We start from the raw sequence: 22,343 nt of genomic DNA, 5'->3' as shown, positions 1-22,343 counted from the left end.
AGAGACAGGATGGCAAATATAAATAACATTAGGTAGTAGTATGAAGTGTTGAATAACCTGGGAACAATTTAATACATAGAATACATGGTGAAGTATACTAGACAAAGGTCATTCTGATGGACTTCCTGCTTTTGCCACTCACAGTATCCCTTCATTTCTCTCTGGTTGAGTTTCTAATGATTTAATAAGTAGATTGATTTTTGTGGTTTTCATCCTGAATTAGTCTAATCTTTATCAGGTGTACTTCTTGAAAAGTCAGTGTAATTGGAAAACTTCACACCAAAACAAAGTCATTTTATTCTTCTCAAAATTGAGAAATGAAATTTACAAGGAACTTGTAATTGTTTTGACAGAAAATCTTTTCTTAATAATGAAATATTTATGGAAAATATTCCTAAGGCAATAAGGTCTTACTGCAGTATGCAGTAATGAAGATGAGGAAAGATGACTGAAGACATATTTGGTTAGGCTAAACAGACAAAACAAATATGCTGTATGTCTTGAAGGCTGAGATGGAGAACACTTACAGAAAAAAAATAACTCCACAGCCTTTAATGATTTGAGGCAGAAATGGCTTTAATTAATGTCACAGCTGTAGCACAAAAACCAAGTGGACCTTTTGGGGAAGAAAAATTTTTTTTATTTTGTCCTCTGTATTGTTTGACTGGACTTAGAGCTGTGGATTAATTCCTGAATTGCATCTTGTGCAGATAGATGTACACAGTTCCCCTTGCATTTGTCTGCTACAGTTTGAAAGAAGGACAAGATATGCAGAGAACCACAAGTGCAACTTTTCATTGCTTCCTGGATGGACCAAGTGGATGGGATGTGCAAAGCACAAGAAGAGCCAGCTCTTTCTAACTTGCTGCATAGCAAATTGTATGTATCACTTCAGAAGACAGCACTGCAAATGAAACCCCTGCAAAAATTGGTGCATGTTTTACAAGACAAAATGCTAAGACCTCTAGAACATTTCTTGCTGGGGTATGATTTCTATACTACCCTTTATCTTTAAACATGTACACAGCAAAATGACCTTGGTGTCTCAACCAGTTATGTGAACAGAGTTCAGAATCCAGCACAGGCTGGAATACAAATCCGTAGCTAGAGTACAAATACCTTAGGGACCTTTTAAAGTACAATTTTTGATTACGGAAGAGAAAAGAACCTATATAAAGCTTAATTTCCAAACCATGTTTTGCTTTTGCTCTATACAGTGTATAGAAAAGCTTTAATGACTCAACATTTGCTAATGTTGCATTCCTAGTGTGCAACGAATATTAAAGGCTATACTAAATTCTTGTACTTAGTGTACCTAAATTGCTGCACACTCAAATGTGACTTGGGGAAAGAGAAGGATTGAAAGCTGGCCAAAGAAAACAAAGTTGCAAACTGATTGAACTTGAGACAGAATATATATGGTAAAATTTCAAAAACTAATGTTCATTTAGAAATTTGTTTCCCTACTATTCTATGAGTAAATTATCCCATTTTTAATTATTTTTTTTTCTAGAATCCTTTGTCTTTTGAACTTTGCATTCTCATGTAAATATGGTATACAGACCTTCATTCTCTTTCTGGCTGCAGATTTTGTGGCTTGATATAACAAAAAGATTTTAGTCTGGGACAAACTCACCCCATGAGTTATGGTCAAGTTCACTGAACAAGGCCAGGGAGAAGCATGATAGGGAGAAGGCAGAGAACAATCTTCTCTTTATGTGTGTGAAAACTTAAAATGTTTCATATTGCTGTTGCAAAATGAAGTCTCAGCTCCAGATTTGGTTAAATTAAAACCAACAAACAAAACACAATAAATCAAAATAAACACCCCCCCCCAAGACAACAAAAGGAAAAACCAGAGAAAAATTTTACTTTTTTATCTTCAATAGAGCTAAATAGAGCTACTTTGACTGAGATTTATTTTTTGAGAGGATAGAGAGAATGTAAGTAAACAGGAATTCTTTATTTTTCTATCTGCTCTAAATACTAATATTTGTTCATTGTTTTTGGTGCAGCAGACATATATATAATTGCAAATAACAATCAGTTATTTGCACAGATTTACATGCAAAACTAATTTTGTAAGCCTAACACTTGAAGCTCTTTCCTCCCTAAATAGCACAGTGTAGTTATCTTTAGTAAATTGTATAATTTACTGCAGACATAAATGAATTTAGCTACACTGCTTAGTCTTGCAGAAATTTATTGTAATAAAAGGTATCGTGGTGAAACTGTCTTGAGTACTGTGGCCTTCAGATGAAGTGCAGGGTGTGTGAGGTGCAAATGTCCTGGGTCTTGGTCAAAGGCAGCAATTTATTATATTACCCTTAATAAGACTGTAGAACACAAAATTGGTCTGGGTGGCAATGATTAAATAAAAGGTGGCATCTGGAATTTAGCTTGATCAAGTTCTTTATATAACTAAGGGTACAGACTGTCTTGGTTATGAAGTATAGTCCAAAGCTAGCCAGCTAGGTATATGTATCATTGTTCTGGCAATGAAATTCATTCAGAATGAGAGTTCGCCACAGACTGTTTCCTGCTAAATAATCTATAGAACAATATTAAAGGTGATTTTGTTTGTAATGCCAGAACAGTAGTTTTCATAGGAAGTTATGTCATATAAATGAAATATTCAGCTTGAAATCTAAGGCACGAGGGAAAGTCTTACTTGGCTTCAGATTGTCATTGCTGTAATTGTTGAATCTATAAATTGCAAAACTGTGTAAATTTAAATGGACATAAAACCTTGGAATTTCAAGTAGGCATTTTTATCCACCTGAGAAATGCTATTGGGAATTGTTGCCTTAAGACAAATTCTGCATAAAGTAACCTCATCATGCTAACTCCCACAGCTTTAATGTTTTTGGATTGCTAAAAAAATAATCATTTTTCACAGAGGCAAACTAGAAAGCCGTTTACAGAGAGCCGATGTGTCTGCATAGTCTACTGTTGGATCATTGCTCAGATTCCAACACAGTGTTAAACTACCAGTAGTGAGGATAATTGGCTCTGTTTTTTCCAATGCATCTAACTTCGATGTGCCCAGGTATCCAGAGCTAGGCTGCCTACTGACTCCTCCTCATACGTACTCTCTCAAGCAATTAGTATAATGCCCCAAACAGAATGAGGCAGTGACCTGGTCCTTCCCTTTTGCCTGTATTTGCTGTGGTGACCCAGGAGAATAGGGAAGAACCAGTTTTCTTTCTTGGACTTTCCTAGTATAAAATATCCCTTTCCAGGCACCATTTGTGTTCACAACAAAATGATGACAGAAGCTCTAAGGTAACACATACTGCACTGAAATATTGTCAAAACTGTTTTTTTGGTGGTTTTTTTATGGCATTAATATGAGTAGTTGTCATGAGATGACTCATGAACGCTATATTTAAGGTTTCCTGTAGAAGTATAGTGTTTTTTTCTGGAGCAGAGTTAATCTTCTTCATGAGAACTAGTATGGGATAATGTTTTGGATCTGTGCAGAAAACAGTCTTGATGACATAGGTATGTTTTCATTACCACTGAGCAGTGCTTACACAGAGTCAAACCCATTTCTGCCTCTCACACCACCCCACAAGCAAGGAGACTGGGGGTACACAAGGAGCTGAGAGGGGACACAGCGAGGACAGCTGATCCCAGCTGACCAAAAAGATATTCCAGACCATATGATGTCATTCTCAGCAAATAAATCTGAGGGAAGAAGAAGAAAGGGGGGATGTCTGGAGCAATTACATTTATCTTCCCAAGTCATTGTTATGCATGATGGATCCCTGCCTTCATGGAGATGGCTGAACACCTGCCTGCCCATGGGAAATGGTGAATGAATTCCTTGTTTTGTTTGCTTGTGTGTGTGGTTTTTGCCTTCACTATTAAATTCTCTTTATCTCAACCCACGGGTTTTCTCACCTCTTTCGATTCTTTCCCCCATCCCACCAGGGAGGAGGAGTAAACAGCTACGGGGAGTTTAGTTTCCCAGTTGGGATACAGAAGGACAGTAGTAAATAGTTCCTGTTTCATCTGTTCCATCCAGTAATCATACAGGGTGGTTTTTTTTTTTTTGTTTCTCATATTTACAAAAGCAAATGCACTGAGAGTTTCATTCCCCACTATAACTGGTGCAAACCCCACTGCTCACCATAGAACTCCTCGGACACTTGTTCTCCACAATTCCTATGCTGTCTTGAAGAATCACCTTGCTATACAGCTAAGTTTCTGTTCCTTGAAGTTTTACAAAACTTTGGTACACGTATCTGTTTACTAACTCCTAGTTGGATCGATTTTAGATGCTGTGAGAGAAGGTCCCTCTGCCTTCCACCACCATATTCTTGTATTTGTTTTGGTTTTCTTGGAGTAGCTATGCTGAAAAATTTTTTAGTATATTTAGTTTAATTTTTTAGTAAAATTGCCAATTCAGTTTTTGCTTGGAAACCAATGTTTTTGTATGGTTGCACAAGTTGCCTTTGTCATTAAGTTTACTTTTTCCTTTTTTTTTTTTTTTTAATGAGAATTTTTATTTATAAAATATAGTTTTCCTGCAATATATTGTTGAAACTAATTTAGGTAATCCAAACAAAGAAAAGGAGGTTTTCCAGATTTTTTTTCATTAATTAATTATTGCTACTGCCAAGGAGCCTTTTAAACTACTTCCACCAATTTATGATGAGAATAATTTTCAGAGTTATCACAGAATAAGGACATTTTCTTTCCTCTTTTTTTACACTCTGTTAAAAATCTGTAGCAAGTTCTATCTTAGGAGTAAATCATGCGAAACCATGAAAACTAAAGCACATAGTAAATCCCAAGATAACTATGCGTTAAAATAATTATTCCCTTTTTAAATTAATGGTTTGTTTATATTAACGTTTTGTAAATGTGAAAGTCATGTTGAGTTTACATTTTTCTCTCTTCACATTTGCTGAATGTCTTACTGTGATCTTCTTCATTATTCAGCACCTTTTCTAGTGGAGTTGACTAGATTATTGTTGGGACAAGGCTGATTAATCCCTGAAGGAATAACAGTGTATCCCAGCAGTTTCATTAATAACTGCAGACAGAAGGTTATCTGGTAAATGGGGTTGGGTCTTCTGCTATAGGGCTGTAGATCTACAGACCTATAAGATGTTTGTTTTCTTGGTGTCTTTCCTTCAGAAAGTCTATTCATTCTAGCAGAGGTGAATGACTTCTGGTTCTTCTGTGAAGAATAAATGAGTGCTACATTTTTCAGCTTAAGTATATTGTCCTATGGTATTAGTTAAGCAAGCATCCAATTATGTTTATCTAAAATATTATTAGTAAAATGAATAATGATGAAAACTTTCTTTATGGATACAAAAGTTACATCTACACAAAATAAATATCAACATTTTTTGTTTACTTTGTCGGATAACTAAAGTTCTTGCTTAAAGATCAGTTCTCTGAAATAATGGGGTAATTTACAAGGCATTATCACCTTTCACAGTGCTTTATTAGAAGTAGTATACTATATTCACTGAGGATTTATACCTTTGTATGATATAGTGCTGCCCTCAGTGATATATCGCAAAAATGCTAGTAGGAATCTGGGGACAAGAGAGAAAAAACTACTTGTCTTTCTTCAGGCTTGCCATCAGGTGCCACAGTCCCTGCTTTAAGTTAGAACATCCCCAAAAGCAATCTTTATCAGCTGTCAGATATCTCCACATGCTCTTCAAACAGATTGGTGAAATGTGTGAAAGACTTACATACTCTTTAATTATAGTCCCCAAACACTCATATTAGGGAAAGGTAGGACATTGCTTTGTAAAACTCTCCAAGAATGTAATTAAGAGTGAGAGATCTTGAAAAGATTGTCCTGAGTCTAGACTGGGAGTTGGCTCATAAGAAGTGTTGGTATGAAAAGTGATGGTGGAAAGTAACACAGTCAAAAATGTGTTGGTTTTATTTTTTGTCGATAACTCTCAAATAAACAAATGATAAAGCATATGTTAATCATGGCAGGAAAACTCCAAATCCGTATAGCTTTATTCATTAAATAAATAGATTAACAATAGAACTGCTTTAAGATCTTTTCCAAACTTCTGAGGGACAGAGTAAGAAAAAAAATAGCTCACTCTCCTAAAGTCAAAGATTCCAAGATTTTTCCCTTTTTTCTTTTTTTTTTTTTTTCAATTTACAATGGTTATTTCATGACATAACCAAAAAGTTAATATTGCTAGTGCTGTCCACATGCCATACAATGATGTGTGGTGGATAAATTAATTTGACCCCTTCTAATGCTTCATAGCCGTGCATCAGCTGAGGGTGACATCATGTTTCCTTCTGGCCTCTTATTGATTATCAGTGTTAAATATTTTGTTTTCCACTTAGTATTTCATAGTTATTAGTGGTCTTGAGTAAGTGGACACATTTGCCTCTTTTTACTTTCCTTTTAGAACTTAACATATCAGGAAGAAGAGGAACTATTTAAATTACTTCATGAATGAATCTGCATACAGGCAATAATTTTTGTTGAGCTTATAAGCCACATCATCTCCCAGAGTCCTAATATTGACAAAGTTTTTAATACAGGGATGCATAAGAAATCTCCTGGGCATGTTGTCTACCCAGTTTCTTCAGATTTCCTATTAGGAGAGAATCATGTATTATCAAAACACTCCTACTTTCCCTGTCCCCCCTCAAAAAAACCAAAAAAAATCCCATAGCCCACAAAAACCTCAGAAATCCAACCTAAAGAGAATAAAATGTCATTATACTGTGATTAGAGAGGTTTTACACTTTGGAGACTCTGTTACTGCATCTATAACACACATGTGACAGTAATGCTAACTGGAGAAGAAGAGGACTAATAAATATATATATGGACTGGTAGATACACTGAAGAAATTTTTTGAATTAAATAAGGATTTACAATACTGCCTTAAAAATATGCAGTATTAAAAAATTACAACCCATGATGCTTTATTCAAAACCTGCCATCACCAAAATCAGAAACTAAAATACAGGATGAGATTTAGAATCCCCATGAAAGAATTTAGGGACTTAAAATAGAAAAACTAACATTTTCTGAAAAGTTGGTTCTTAGTGCCTACCTAACTACGGTCTGCACGATTAATGAGGTTCAGAAGCATTACTATATCTTTGACATTATTACTCCAGTTTCGAAGAACTAATACAATTAACAGCATGCAAAATATATCTATTCTTTTTCAGTTAGCAAAATAGAAAAAGAAATAACTCTTCAGAAGCTGATGTAATTCTAATGTTCTGAATGTTAATGTTAATGCAGGTATGGAATTAAAACCTGTCAAGCCATTCTTTAAATGAGCACACTTCATAGGCATGTATGAGAACAGAACTTGACACACAGCATTAAACATGATAGATTCCTCTAACTTAGAAAAATAGTCATTGCTTTAATAGATGTTTATGCACCTCTGGGCATTTTTTATAAATATTATTTCTGACTGTTCCTCTTGTGTTTGAAAGAACCCAGTGTGGTGATTTAAGTGTGATTCCACAGAACATGGCACCTTCTGAGAACGGTTGGAGTTAGTTTTGCAAAATCAAATTAGGAAAAAAAAAATCAGTATTTACTGAACAGTCTGTTTAACCTTGTATGGATACATCTAAATTTGTGTTACACAGTGGGATTTGATTACCCCAACGGCACCCATAAATACATTTGTCACGTGTCTAAGTTTTCAAGTACAAAATTAGATAATGAAAATTGAGATAGAATGCCTCTTTCAAAGTTTATGGGAGCTTCTTCGTAAATTTCTATTAAAAGTTTTTATGGAGTAGAAATCAGTTCATAAAAAAAGTACTAAGGCTTTTGGCAGCCTGAAACTGTTACAATAAACTATAACAAAGCAGTTAAAGCATGAGACCTCCCATCTGAGAGTGAGGACAAAGAAATAGTGTATAGGAGCTGAATATTGTAGTGTGACTTGGCACTGAGACTAGACCAAGATACTTAAAGAAGAGGCATAGAAGAAGTGAGATACCGTATCTTACAACTAGAACTACTGGTTTGCAAATAACAGTAGAGTAGTTACATAATACCAATTGCATACAGAATCCAAGAATCTCAGCATGGGTAGGGTTGGAAGGGACCACAGTGAGTCAAGTGGTCCAACCTTCCTGCTTAAGCAGGGATTAAGCCCATTAGACAAGTGTGATATTCTTTCCTGTATTCATTGAAACAGTTATTGCATGGTTTTTGCATGTGCGTGTACACATGTACTTTTTTCTTTCATGCAGAGACAAATAGCTTGTATATGTTGTAGGAACCCTGCTTTAAACAATATAAGTATCTCAGTTGCTTTAAAATGAAATGTCATGCTTTTTTTACCTAAAAGGTTTATCTGAAATTTCTGAAAAAAAAAAAAAAAAAAAGAAAAAGAAAAGAATTGGGCAATACTTGTTTTCAGTTCGTTTTTTTCTTTGTTTGCAGAAAGAATGTAATAATTTATAGTAAAAAATAGTGATTGCTGATCACAAAAAGCTAAAGAAAAATATATTTGAAAAGTATACTTCCACTGATGAGCAGTACAATTTCCCTTTCCTTACATTCTTTTATTTTCTCACCCACTTCAAAAGTTGAGGGCATTTTTCCTCCTTTCTCTGAAAAAGGAAGGTATTATTTTTCTCAGTTTGAAAGGAGAAGCAGTGTCTGAGAGATTTCTGTTATTGAACAACTAACAAAGGAACAGAATTTTATGGTTACTGCTTTAGAACCCAGGTTGTCAGATTGGTACATATGGTAGGGGGCACTGTAGGTACTCATTCCAGGGGAAAAAATATCCAGAGAATACTGAGAGACAAAGTAATGGGATTATTTCTGGTGTACTGATGGGAGTATTACAACACAGAGAAATTTAAGAGAGATTAAGGCAATTTGACATTTTTTTGGGGTGTTTTTACTTAGCTGCTAATGAAACTTTGAAAATCTCCCCCAAAATCTAGAATTATTCCGCTTTCTCTTAAACACTGAACTGTGATACTTAAGATACCCACTTAATGACATCAGATTCCCTCAATCAGTGAAAACAGCTGGACTGAAGCTGAATTACTCACTGGAGAATTCTGACTTATTTCAGAGTAAAGAAGAAGACTAAATCATCCTGAGAACCATAGAGGAAAGCAGTATGCAATATGTGTAATTAAATAACCTTTTTATTTTCTTCCAACCAGCTTCTCTTCTATGCTTTTAAAGTCTGCAGGCCATTATTCTTTTAGATACTCATTTTGGCATAGTGATGAGCTTGTTTACCAATTAGAAACAGTTTTATCAAGGATTTATTAATTTCTGAGGTACAGAATGAAGACATTCTTGTTAAGGAGTAAAAGATAGAATTACTTATTTAAATACAGTTTTATAACATATTAATAATAGTTCTATTATAATTTTTAGGTGTTTACTATACTGCAGCAAATAGAATATTCTTTTTTTTCCTTCACATTTCTGATGCATTGATAATTATTCGTACAGTGGTGATAAACCCAGCTAGTTTATACAACTGGATTTTTTCTGTCTAGAGCGCTAAAAAAATCCTCTGTATTTAAATTCAGGCTGTTAATCCTTATAGTTCCCTGTCCTTCATGTTAAAATAGGCAGCAAGGGAGATTTTCTAACGTACTAAAATGCATCAAAAGCTGATCTTCCCACACAGAGCCACTGACTGTTGGTCCATTGTTCACAGTCTCACAGTAGCCAGTGGGACTTCTAGAATGGAGTCCAGTATATCAGTGGGTAAATGGAAAACAGTTAAGTTTTCTGAAAGTGTGAGAAAGGTCATTTTGATCTGTGCTTGCCATCCATTTGTGGCCTCATTTCAGTATGGACAAAGTCCTACCTTAACAATGTGACTTTTGTCTTGGAGAATTGAACAGGTTACTGATGTGCCTACAAAGTTTGTGTGAAAGCACTTTACAAAATCAAGCCACAATGAAAGTTTACAAAAGTTTTTCTTCTTCTTTGCTCTTACAAATCATTGCTACTACCACAGCTGGGACCAGCGGCAGCCATCTCTGCCTTTCTCACTGCAGGCTATTGATACATATTATTAGGAGCTGCATAAAGCAATCTACCTGGAAAACAGAAGGGGAGAAGGATGTATTTGTTTGGTAACTTGAGTTCCTATTAGAAAGCACATTAAACCTTTACAGTCTGAACCATCACACATGATTGACTTCTTATTGTTTTCCAAAGAAATTATTACACAGTGGTTTTAAGCTCAAATATACAATGAGCCAAAGCAAATTACGTTCTCATGGCTTTTCATCAGTGCAAAGGGCACTGCAAACAAGCTCATGCACATCTCAAATGAATAGCTGATGCCATGTTGCTGTAATTTGTTACATTAACAAAAATTGTTGGATGATAATTGTAGGAGTTTTCTAGTTGATTCAAAAATACATCAAAACTGTTTCAACTAGATCTTTTGCTTGTCCAGAGTAAGAAAAATTCCAGGGCAAGTAGTAGGAGTTATGATCCTGACTTTCAAAATCTGACTATGATTATATATTAATTGCTGACATTTTGTCGCAGATGTCTCCAGAATTGATGAATCTACAAAATCAGCCTCAAAATAAAAGGAAAAAGTACATTTGCTTCAGCTGTATTTGCCACGTAATTGCTCCCTGTTATGGAAAAAAGTCTAATAGTTTTTGCCATTATGCACTGAATGTTCACCAAACAGCTGTAGTAAGTTAGTTCAAAATCTGGATTTGTGTAACTCCTGAGACCTAGATAGGAACCAAAGTCATCTATCTGAACAACATCCTGAGAATAGGATCTGAACTCTCTGGCCATTTTGGTTTATTTCCAGTTCACCAGGTTTCCAGCAAAAACATCTGTATCCACTGAAATTACTGAAAACCTCAGCTTACCTCACTTCTCCCATGTGTTTGTGAAAAAGATTAAAGTTTCATTGACTTTACAAGGAATTTTGAAGGTAGTTGTCACTAGAATTTCTCTATGTTAGAATTTCTCCTTTTATTCAAAATCATTGAATGTGTTTTCCTTGTCTCTCTTCAAGAAGCAGGGAAAAACTATTTTGCAATTATTCAGTGCTGGTTTAGTTTCTTTAAATATACAAAGTGTTTGAAATTGCTGTATAGAGGGTATCTCTGTACAGTAACCTCTTTTTTTTTTTTTTTCCTTCCTACAAAATCAAATGTTTTGACCTTTTCCAAATTAATAAAATTTTCCCTTAGGACTCCTAACATAATCTTGGAAAGTTCCTTCTATTTAGAATTAAGTATTATGAGAGCTGTCCATCAACTGAATTATAGTTTGCAACTAAAAGTCTGTGTTCTCTATGTTTAAATAGAAAATTGTTTCTAATTCAAAGAACTCTAATGGATTAAAATTTAATTGGATCATGTGTCATAAGTGGTTGTGCTGATTTTACCCTGCCGTTTTCACCAAGTGCCCATCAAAGACACTCTATCACTCCCCTCCCCAGCTGGGCAGTGGAGAGATAAGGACAGGGAGAGATCACTCACCAATTGCTGTGAGGGGCAAAAGAGACTCAATTTGGGGAAATTAGTTGAATTTATTACTAATCAGATCAGTGTAGGAATGAGAAATAAACCCAAAACTTCAAAATATGTTCCCTCCTCCCCTCATGTCTTCCCAGGCTTAACTTTATTCCTGAATTCTCTTCATCCTCTCCTGTAAAGGCGCAGGGGGATGGGGAGTGAGGACTGTGATCAGCTCATCACATGTTCTCTCTGCTGCTTCTTCCTCCACAGGGGGAGGGCTCCTCACACTCTTCCCCTGCTCCAGCATGGGGTCCCTGCCTCGGGCTGCAGTTTTATATAAACTGCCTGTCGTAGTTTTGCTAGCATGGGTCCCTTCCCATGTGGTGCAATCCCACAGGAACAGGTTGCTCCAGAGTGGGTCTCCCATGGCATCAAAGTGCCAGCAAATGTTCTCCAGTACAGGCTGCTCTCTCCATGGGGTCACAGGTCCTGCCAGGAGCCAGCACAGGCTTCCCACAGGGTCACAGCCTCCTTTGGGCATACACTTGGTCTTGCATGGGGTCCTTCACAGGCTGAAGCTAGATTTCTTCTTCCCCACAGAACTTCATGGGCTGCAGGGGAATCTCTGCTTCAGAGCCTGGAATAGCTCCTTGCTGTCCGTCGCTGACCTTGGTGTCTGCAGGGCTGTTCTGCTCATATATTTTCACTCCTATTTGGCTGCAGTTGCTAACTTTTTCCCTTCTTAAATATCCTGTCCCAGAGGCTGATGTGTTTGGCCTTGGCCAGCAGAGGGTCCCTCTCGGATATGGCATTGGCTCTGTCAAATACTGGGGAAGCTTCTAGCACCTTCTCACAGAAGCCATCCCTGTACCTTGCTTGCTATCAAAACTTGTCCATGCAAACCCAATTTAAAAAAAAAAAAAAAGCATATAAAGAATCATATTCTCTATAATTTTTAAATACTAATGAATTATGTTTAATTAAAAATTCATAAACAGATTTAAGAACATTCCTCTGACTCATTACTGGAATAAAGTGGTGTCAAAGAGGATTATCTCAACACTTTGAAAAGCGGGTCTGGCCTAAAGAAGTGCTAGTCAGTGCTTACAATTTCTATTTTGTGAGAAATGTTTGTATTTGAACGTTTGATTTCATTTTATGACAAAAAAAAATAATGATGCAGCTGTTCTGAAAACACCATAGTGTGCTCTGTTTCCAGAAATTAATATGTACCCAAGGATAGTGGAAACTTCTGCATTCCTGGATACTTTTGGCTGCCTATTTCCAACCATACTGAGATCCAGGTGCAGAGAGTTCTGATCCAGAGAACGTCAGTGGGAAGTGAGAAGAGCTGCTATTAGAGGTTGGCACGCTTTGTGCCTGCTTCATTTATTAACAGAGCTTCATAGAAATCTTCTAAGAAACTGGTCCCACTATGTGCATTAGTTTTTATCCTAACAAGAAATCTATACTAGACGCGAATTTTGAAACTCAACACTTCTGTAAGGTGTTGTGCAACTCTTGCCTGACATCCAACAAGTTTGCAGAATCCATTCCTTGTTTTCCTCAGCAGTATAGAGGATTCTTCTTTTATCATGATTCAGAAATGTCTCCCTCTTTAAAGCCTTTCTGATAAGTGAACAGTTAAATCTGTCTCATAAGTAAGCTATTACAACTCTTTCTGACTTGGAATGTTCAGCACTTTTTTCATAGCTGAATTCAGTCTATTACTCTTAATAAAGTTGCAAGCACTTAGCAGGAGAAACATTACTCTAAATACAGGAACTGTGGAGAATCATTATTGGGTACTTGCTATTAATTATGTTTTATGAAGTGTACAGAGCCCTCCACAGTGTCAATATGCATCAGACAGTGTAGTTTTGGTAGGATTCAACCTTTTCCTTGCAGTCAGTAACAATCCTGAAAAGAGAACAAGTCTGTTGATTTCTTGTTAGATTGTCAAATTGTTTTATTCCTGTTTCTGTTTGGGCAAGTTGAAGTGACTTTATTTCAGAAAGAACCATTATCTCTGATGCTAGCATAACATTATAGATCCTACAACTAGGTTAAACCTCATACAACTTGATGTCATGCTTTTCAAAATATTTGCAGATTTTCTGAATGATAGTCCTTTTCCATAAGAGTAGTTGAAAAGCACAAGACAAGTAAATAAATGCCTACAAGAACTAATGCCGTCAAACCTTTCTTTTGTTGGGTAGAATAGAGGGGGCAACAGTGTGAGTCAGTGAATCATTGTTGCAGACTGAACAGGTTAGGAAATTGCACTTATATGAAATTTAGAATTCCTTTTAAATTTTAGTTGGAGTTAAAAAAGCAACATAGCTCTTCTAGAGTTCATGGAAATGTCACTGTTGACAATAAGGTAATCTGCATTTAAGCCTTTGTTTATGTGATCTATTAATGGATTAAAATAAAAGAAGAAAAAACAAAGTAATAGTTTTGTTATAGTTCCATTGAAATCTTTATATCTCATTTCTTAATACAAATAAGAAATGCTTGTTACTGGTAGTAGCAATTAACCTTAATACTTCAGGATTAATTGACAATATCCAATATTATTTTTATTATGAAAGTGCTTGAATAGATGTGCATGCATATTACATCAAAGAAATAGATCTTAAGAAATGAGAACTCAAATAGGAATTCCTAATGCTACCTGCTATAATTTGTTTCTTTATGTATACATTGTGTTTCTAAGTGCAATGAAACTCCATCGGGTCCAGCAAAGTTTGAATGTACTATAAGAAAAGTGCATCTGCCCGGCGTTTGAACACACCGCGGCCCCTTTTCTACCTTGAAAGGACTCCTAAAGCTACCAGCCACATGAGGGCAGCAAAGATCCAAACTCTAAGTGAGGGTCGCGTGAGACTTGGGCAAAACTGTGCAAGCCAGAGAAATCACTGGACAAGCCTGTAATGGGACATACTTGATGACGTTTTCTTGCCATTAGGAAGGTTAAATGGCTTTCAATAGGAATCTCCAACATTACTTTGGAATTTCAAAGCAGATTTATAAAGCCTGTTTTTTCCACACTGTGTATGAGAGGAACTGAATCATGGCATTTAAACTAGAAATTTTCTCCTTTGTTTCCAAGATACAGAATATGAAAAGTTTTCCTGCTGTGCACTCCTTTTGTAATATTTCTTCCTTTTAGTAATATTTCTTCCTTTGAGTCACTTTGTTCTTCATTTTCACGACTGTTTTTCTGTTACATTAATAACAAAGGATCTGCATCACCTGATCTTTATAATTGTTTCAATGCTCTATAAATTCACCATGGAAGCTTTAGGTAATCTGAACCAAGAGAACTCTCCCCTGTCTAATGTCTTTTCAGTACAAACTTACCTTAAATGGTAAAGCCATAAATTTCAAGTTTCTGTATTTTTACTTTCTAGTGCTCCACTTACCAAAGAATAAAATTAAAAAGAAATAGAAATGCACAAATTTCAGATTAATAACAATGAATGGCCTGCAGCCCTCTTGGCTTGTACTAAACAGAACATTTCACAGCTAAACTCACTGAAATGAGACAAAATTTCTGTCAAAATTGAGACAAGTTTCTCTGAAATGTAAAGCTTTTGCTGAAAATTAAAAGTCCTAAAACCTACCAGCTATGTGATTTCATATGGCAGTGGTGCTATGCAGTTGTTGTTAAAAAGTTGATGAAATTTGCATATTTCAAATTTTTTTACTCAGTAGTTGTCAGCCAGGATAATGCCATTATCTGAATGGCATATTTGCTGACAAATATGAACATTACCTGAGCCATTAAATATTTGTAGCAGGAGAATGTAAGCTTTTTCAGGAAGGAAACTTAATTCTATTTCCACCTTTCTAGTCTTCAGTTGTTATCCTGGTAGCAATAAGAAGTTAATTTTCTTGATGTTAATGAGCGACTCTGACACTGATGCTCAAACAGTGCAAGTGGAGGTGAATGGTAGACATCTCTCTTCTGTGGCATCTTCACCCTGCTCTTTAACTCCCAGTTCCCATAGATCAGATCCAGAAAGCAGTCTTGCAAGGAGAGAGCAGTTTGGGTTTCTACTTACACTAGTGTTACCTTGTATATGCTGGGAGACTCTAAGGTGTTCTTAGAGTTGAGTGAGGTAATCAAATCCTTGCAGCAAAGAACTCCTTTTACGCTTATTTATGTATGGGTCATATACCATGCCTGAAACTGCATTCCATCCTTTTTCTGTGGGAAAAGACTGCATATCTGTCACACTGCATTTGAGGCATAAGCATTTATGTGACTTGTCTCAAAGATGAAAGACAAATTTCTTATTAGAAGCTGGAGTTATTGAGATGTGTATTTGCATTCTGCTCTAGTAAAGTCCTCTTCAGCAGTTTCTCAGGACAAATAAATCACCCGTAAACGTTTTTTCTCTAATAAAGAGCATATCAAGCAACAGGAGCAGGGTAAGGGCTAGAGCATATCTGATACAGTTAGAGCAGAAGAGGATCTCACTACATGTGAATGGCCATAGCATGAGTATAGTGCACCACAAAACAATTATGGTAAGGAGCATATTGATTGCACATCAAGATTTGTAATGATTGCAGGTCAACTGTGAGTGTTCTGGACGATTACCGTGAAAAAATGTGAGTTAGCAGACAGACAAGAAATTAATTATACGGTTTCAGGTGTAGAGGGTATATCTGAGACAGGATGATTTTGTGATCCCCTTTAAACGATCAAGAGTTTCAGCAGATGAGTAATCCTACTTACACATCAGAACAGACCAATATAATAGTAATTCAGGATAGTAGTAGCCACCTCCTACAGAAAATATGACATCTCACTGCCTATAGATCAAAAGAAGCTTTGGTACTTAAATGATCCATTGTCCAATTTGCTGTAAAGCGGAAATTATTCTAGAAAGGACACTTTAAATAGGTTAGTGAAATAAATTGAAACTTAGGTCTCAAAGATGAAACTAACTCTAGCTGTATATTAATCCTGGATATGTGTTTATTTTCCAACACATTTGCATGCCATTTCCATAATTTCTTAGCAGTATAACATTTTTCAGTCAGTCCTGCTGACTCAGCCAGTCAGGCATTGCAGGCTGTAAAATGTTGTGCCTGGCTCCCGTGAAAATACTTGGTGATAGATTTCTTTGTGGTGCTTAAAGATGCTTTAAACCATCAAAGGCTTTGAAGTCTTTGTAAATTCCTTCTTATTTCTTTTGACTTCATTGTCAGAGGTTGTCTCGAACACAGTAATGTTGATTTTGCAGTGTTTTAGCAAAGTAAGTAATCTCAGTGTGAGTCTTTATACTGGAATGATTAATCCTATTAGAACTGTCAGATTGATGACAAACTCATTTGCTAAAGTTCCTTTATATGCTTAGAAATCAATGTATTGAAACGTAGCGATCACTAAAAAAAATTGCTTCAAGCATTTTCAATATTTATTGTAATATTGATTGCAATATTTATTGAAAATTGTCAGCATTTGGTTTTAAAACTTAATAATTTCAAACTCATATATCACCAAGTTTGATTAAATAATTTTTAAAATAACTACTTGATGACTGAGTGAAAGTAAAAAAATTTACAAATGGTTGAAATACAATATCATAAACAAAATCACACATAACATCATGCAGATAAGTAAAGTCATTTCCCATGTAGTCCTAGAGGTATCAACTTGACTGCAAAGTGAAAAAAAAGTCATTTGAATGTAAGAAATCTGAGGTTTGAAAAAGGGGTGTTATTCTGTAGATACACAGTATTCTTCAAAATTTTCATCCCCTTTTTCTATTTTAGTGGGGTTTACTTTGAAAGATGTTTGCTTGCACTAAAAAAAAAATTACTGACAATTTTTCCTATTATACTGTACCTTATTTATTTCAGTGGCTTCTCTTTATCTCTATTTGTCCTGTGATCCATACTAAAACTTTCTGAAATGTGTTAAAGACATGCTTGAGGAAGTTCATGTGTTTGTTTTAAACACATTTTCTGCTGAAAGTATATTTTCTGTTCTAGAGCCAAGAGACGCCAAACTAGTCTGATGCATTTTTACATAATTTTAAAATAAAAATGCATAAATAAAAATAATAACTAACATAATAAAATATATATTTTCAGTGAAAACTTGTTCTGTACACCAGAACATACTTTGCAACTAAAAATAGCTATTATTTGCATTTACAAGGCTTGTGTCACTGCAAATCGAGTTTCTACTAGATTTCATGATGTTAAATTACTGTAGAAAACGCATGATATCTGAAGTCAAGCACTCAAAAAGCATTATATGAAAAAATCATACAAAAAAAATTATTGTTTTGTTGTTTAAAAATTTTTGAACACTAAAGTAGTATTGTAGAATATCCGGATGTCCTGTCACATGCAAGGAAAATAGTGTTCTGATATCTCATTTTTCATGAAAATACACTTTTTTCTCCTAAATTTTATTTCTCAAGCTCTTGGTATCTGAGCAATGCAGAAGAAAGGCAGGAAAGGGTTTCCTCTGCCTATTTTTAAAAATTATTACCTGCAGTAGTCTCTTTTACAAGTTCTTCTCATTTCATAAGTAGAAAATAGAACAAAGTTCTTCAGTTGTGTTAAATATTGCGGATTCAGCATGTGCAGCACAGACAAAATGAACCAGTTATTAAACATGTAGAAAGAAAACTTTTTTGCTTTCTTTTATTATATGGTTCCAGCAAGCAACTTTAGGCCAGAAAAAAAGTCAACACGGTACTTCAAGGTTAGCTGTTGAACTGGTATTTAGGTTCTCTCTATGCTTCAGAAAGGTGAGTCAGAGCAGCCAATGTATTAGCCAAACACTGACAGGGAATCAGTATGTACATAACTAGATATAGTTGGAGTTTTTTGAGTCCCATTCCTAAGAAATATTTGAAGACCAGCCTGTACTTATTCTTGATTGATTGAACCCAATCTTCTAATAAAGTAGATATTTCTTCACTATGAAGGTCTTCATGATGAAGGAAGAAAAGCCCCTGGAAGGAATATGATGAATGAAATGTCATTCTTTTTTCATGTAGGGAAGAGGAGTTTGCCCAGAACTTGAGCCTGTAAAAGGCAAGGATTAACTGTGGGAGAGGAACCCAGAGGCCGAAGTGTCTTACTTGTGAGCCTAACCTTTCCTATGGAGCATGTAGGTTATATTTTCTGCATTTGGCTTAATAAATCATGTACTCTTTTTGCACAAAATTTTTATATAATTTCAGCAGATGATGTGAGGGACAAAATAATGGTCTCGATATGCTTTTGGGAGAAGCAAGATGCTTACTTGTTGTAACCTTTAGAGTACACTATAATTGAGATCTTCAATTTTGTGTGCGTGCTTTAATTGCTAAGCTATTGGATAGGAGAGGAGGGAGCTTCTTGTTATTTGGCACAGTTAGTTTTTTTCTTTTGTTTTGATTGATTTCTGCAAGTGACTTTTGCAACCTGTGTAATATGTTAGGACTGTGGTAAATGGTATTGCCATTGATGATTTAGAAAAGGTAGGATTTCCTTCTGCATTTGAGCAGAACGTAGATATGTTAGCACTGTCACTGGCTTTCTACCTTAAGTGAAAATTCTTCATAGAGAAGTTATTGTGGTTAGTAAAGAAAACCTATGGACAAATGCTCCTACAGGGACCTGGCACACTGTCTTTGGAGGAAAAATACTCTTCGGAGCAGGTTTTCAGCTGTGTGTAAATGAGGCCAGGCATGGTATATAGGTATCTATGAAAAGTTTCAGATTACTTGTGCTTCATCACCCATTCAGAGACTGTGCTGGATCTGGCTGTGATGGACTTGGCTTTCTTCATAGCAACCCTTTGCATCTGTGAGTAAAGCAGCTCTGATAAACACCAATCACTGAGACGTCAAGGCTTTATTTTCCCCACTCCGCAACTCCAGTGAGGATGTACACTGTGAAGGTGCACAAGGCATTGTAAGGAGACAACCAGAACAGATGACCACAACTGATAAAGTGATATTCCATACCATATGGTGTCATGCTCAGCAATAAAGCTGGGGGGGAGGGTTTTTCTTGGGAGGTAGTAATTGTTTGGACACTGGCTGAGCCTTCGTCTCCATGTAGGAGGAAGTGGTTAGTCCATCACTTGATTTTGCTGTGTGTATTTTCCACCCCTTTCCTCTTTCCTTCACTTTTAAACTGTCTTCATCTTGTTGCATGAGTTATCTGACTTTTACTCCTCCTACTCTGTCCCAAAACTCCATGGGCATGGGGAGTGAGTGGCTATGTGGTATTTAGCTACTGGCTGGGGCTAATCCACCACAGAGGCTCTGTCATATACAGAGAAAAAGGCAGATTTCTGTATAAAGAGAAAATAACATGCATCATGGAGCATGGTCAGCTCAGGGACTTCAACCAAAATGGAAAGAACAGTTATGGTTCCCAATATTTTTTCTGATTCATGTTATGCTGTGTCATTTAATCCTGCAATGCTTTAGTGGAAATGCATACACGGTTTCTGAACTACAGAACAGCAGTGGTGTGCTATTTCTAGGGAGGCCGTTCTGCTCTACAGTACTTTACAGACCATTTCAATAGGAAGAACAGTCCCATTTAGCTTTTCTCATATACTTACATTTCCTCTGCTGCTGAGTGTTTGAAATGAGTCTTACGCTGCTCATGGCAACAGTTTTCTAGAGCTATTACCTAGATGTGTTGTCAAGATGCTGTTTCACAAAATCTGAACCCTGGCAGGGCATTCTGCTCTCCATACCCATCAAGAGAGAACTCAGGGACTGCTGTCATCTTGCGATGCAAAGCACTATCTTCCACATAGGCAGCAATTCAGACAAATCCCATTGCTTAGTATCTGTCATTGAATATCTCTGGTCAGCAAATAGTTTCATTAAATCATTTTTCTGAGTTTACCTAACATGCTCTCTTGACAGTGTATGGTATTAAGTATTTTCAGTCACATCATTTGGACCGAGCACAACAACCAACATAAGTGATCTGAAATAATATAATTTTAGGGAACAGATTTACAATTATAAAAATTAGTCCCAGAAAGAAAAACACAGCACTTACCAATTGTGGGACAGCATTAATAGAAGCAATAATTATTCATTGGTGAGGTAAATTCAGCAAACCTGAAAAAAGATAAACTCGAATTTGTGTTCTCAAATTTCTCCTTTTAAGAATTGAATATTAGTATCTTGATGTACTGCATTTGAAACCTTTGTATTTCATTTGCCATTAACAAATCCCCCTTCATTTCATAGAACGTATTTTTCTTAATTTAGAAACAAAGAAACTTAGAAACTAATTTTAACTAAGAAACAAAGTTGAGCTGAGAAATGTTAGCTTGTTATTTATAAACACAAAAGGATGCTAAAATCAAATAGCAGAAAAAAAGAGCACATAACAACCCCAGAGTCCTCCACTTCCTTCTTTTTCTATCTCCCTCCCTTCAGAGAGATCAGGTGGCTAACATACTTTAGAATGGGAAAAATATGTTAAAAGTTTGATACTGCAATTAGTTTTTTGCTTTTTAAGTTCATAGTCTGATTTTTACTGATATCAGTTTGCAGAACATAAATTGATGTTTGTTCATTCTGAATCATCTTATGTAAACCCAAAATGCATTTCTGTGCCTATGCTCCTGTGTCATGTAATTTTTGGTTAGAGATTTCTACTGTAAAACTTCAGTTATAACCAGATATGCAGCAAGACCCATAACTGGAAATGTAATGAACACATAGGGGGATAAGATCAAACTCAGAAGTAACCCAAACAAGCTAAAGCAGTAGGGGTTGAAGGCAACAGGATCATTTAAATAATATTAAATATATTGCCCTGACTTCACTTACTGCAGTGAAAAAATGAACTCCAAGGACATAATTAAAAAATATAGCTATTTACGGCAGTCATGTGCCCAAATATTATGTGTTGTTTTTAATAATATTTGATAATTTTTTAAGGCATATGTTTGTTGTGATCCCTCCTAATATTATTCCATTTCCTCCCTATGTACCTTTCTATGTATACTTCTTGAATTATCCTTTCTGACAGAAGCATATAGTAGAAAAACATGCATTTAAGTAGTAAATGCAGAATATTCATCATATGAGAACATATGAGAACAATAAATCACCTCTAACATTGCAACACATACCAGAACAGTAGGCTGAATTCCTGAATAGTGGACTGACACTGGCCACTTGTCCAGCCAGACAGTCACTACATTCTCCCCTCTTTCTTCAGGTGTTGGAATACAGGGAAGTAACCAAGACAGCTAACAAAATGAAACATATGCAAAAGATGGCATGTACTATATAGGCTATCATCTTTATGTAGTAACTAATTTATTTTTTTTTTTTTAAATAGACTACACCAAAGTTTGTCATCGTCCCAGACAGCAATCAGTGCTAGTGTTCCTGTTAAAGACAAAAATGCATAAAGGTGTGCAGAATTGAAGAAAATATATCAATTACAATGGTTAAAATCTGAGCAAAATAATCAAATATACATGCATATCTGCATGTATTATGTAAAAAAAAAGGAAGAACTGACTTTATCTATGAAATCTGGAAAATTAGAGCTGAGGGAATGATTGATTTGAAGATCAAGTAAATTTACAGTAAAATATATATGTTTTATAAAATAACATAATAAGAAAATAAGGTTAGTCAGACTTTTCCAACACTGACATAAGCTGAGATCTCAGCAAAACATCTAAAAACAGACCAGGTTATGTGGCTTTCCCAGATGCTAATCAAGCACTAATCAGGGATACCTTCAGGCTTATGTGATTCTTCTGTATTAAGCAACCCTCAAACTATTAGTTTTTCAGATGTATGTCCAGATTCTGGGGATTTTAGTTGCAAACTAAAGTTAAATTAGGGAAGTCTATGAAT

The sequence above is a fragment of the Empidonax traillii genome, unplaced genomic scaffold, assembly GCF_003031625.1.
Source record: "Empidonax traillii isolate 1590-97213 ecotype Southwest subspecies unplaced genomic scaffold, ASM303162v1 scaffold638:size627148, whole genome shotgun sequence".
NCBI classification, from domain to species: Eukaryota; Metazoa; Chordata; class Aves; order Passeriformes; family Tyrannidae; genus Empidonax; species Empidonax traillii.
The sequence above is the reverse complement of the archived record's forward strand: the minus strand, read 5'-3'. Positions refer to the sequence as shown.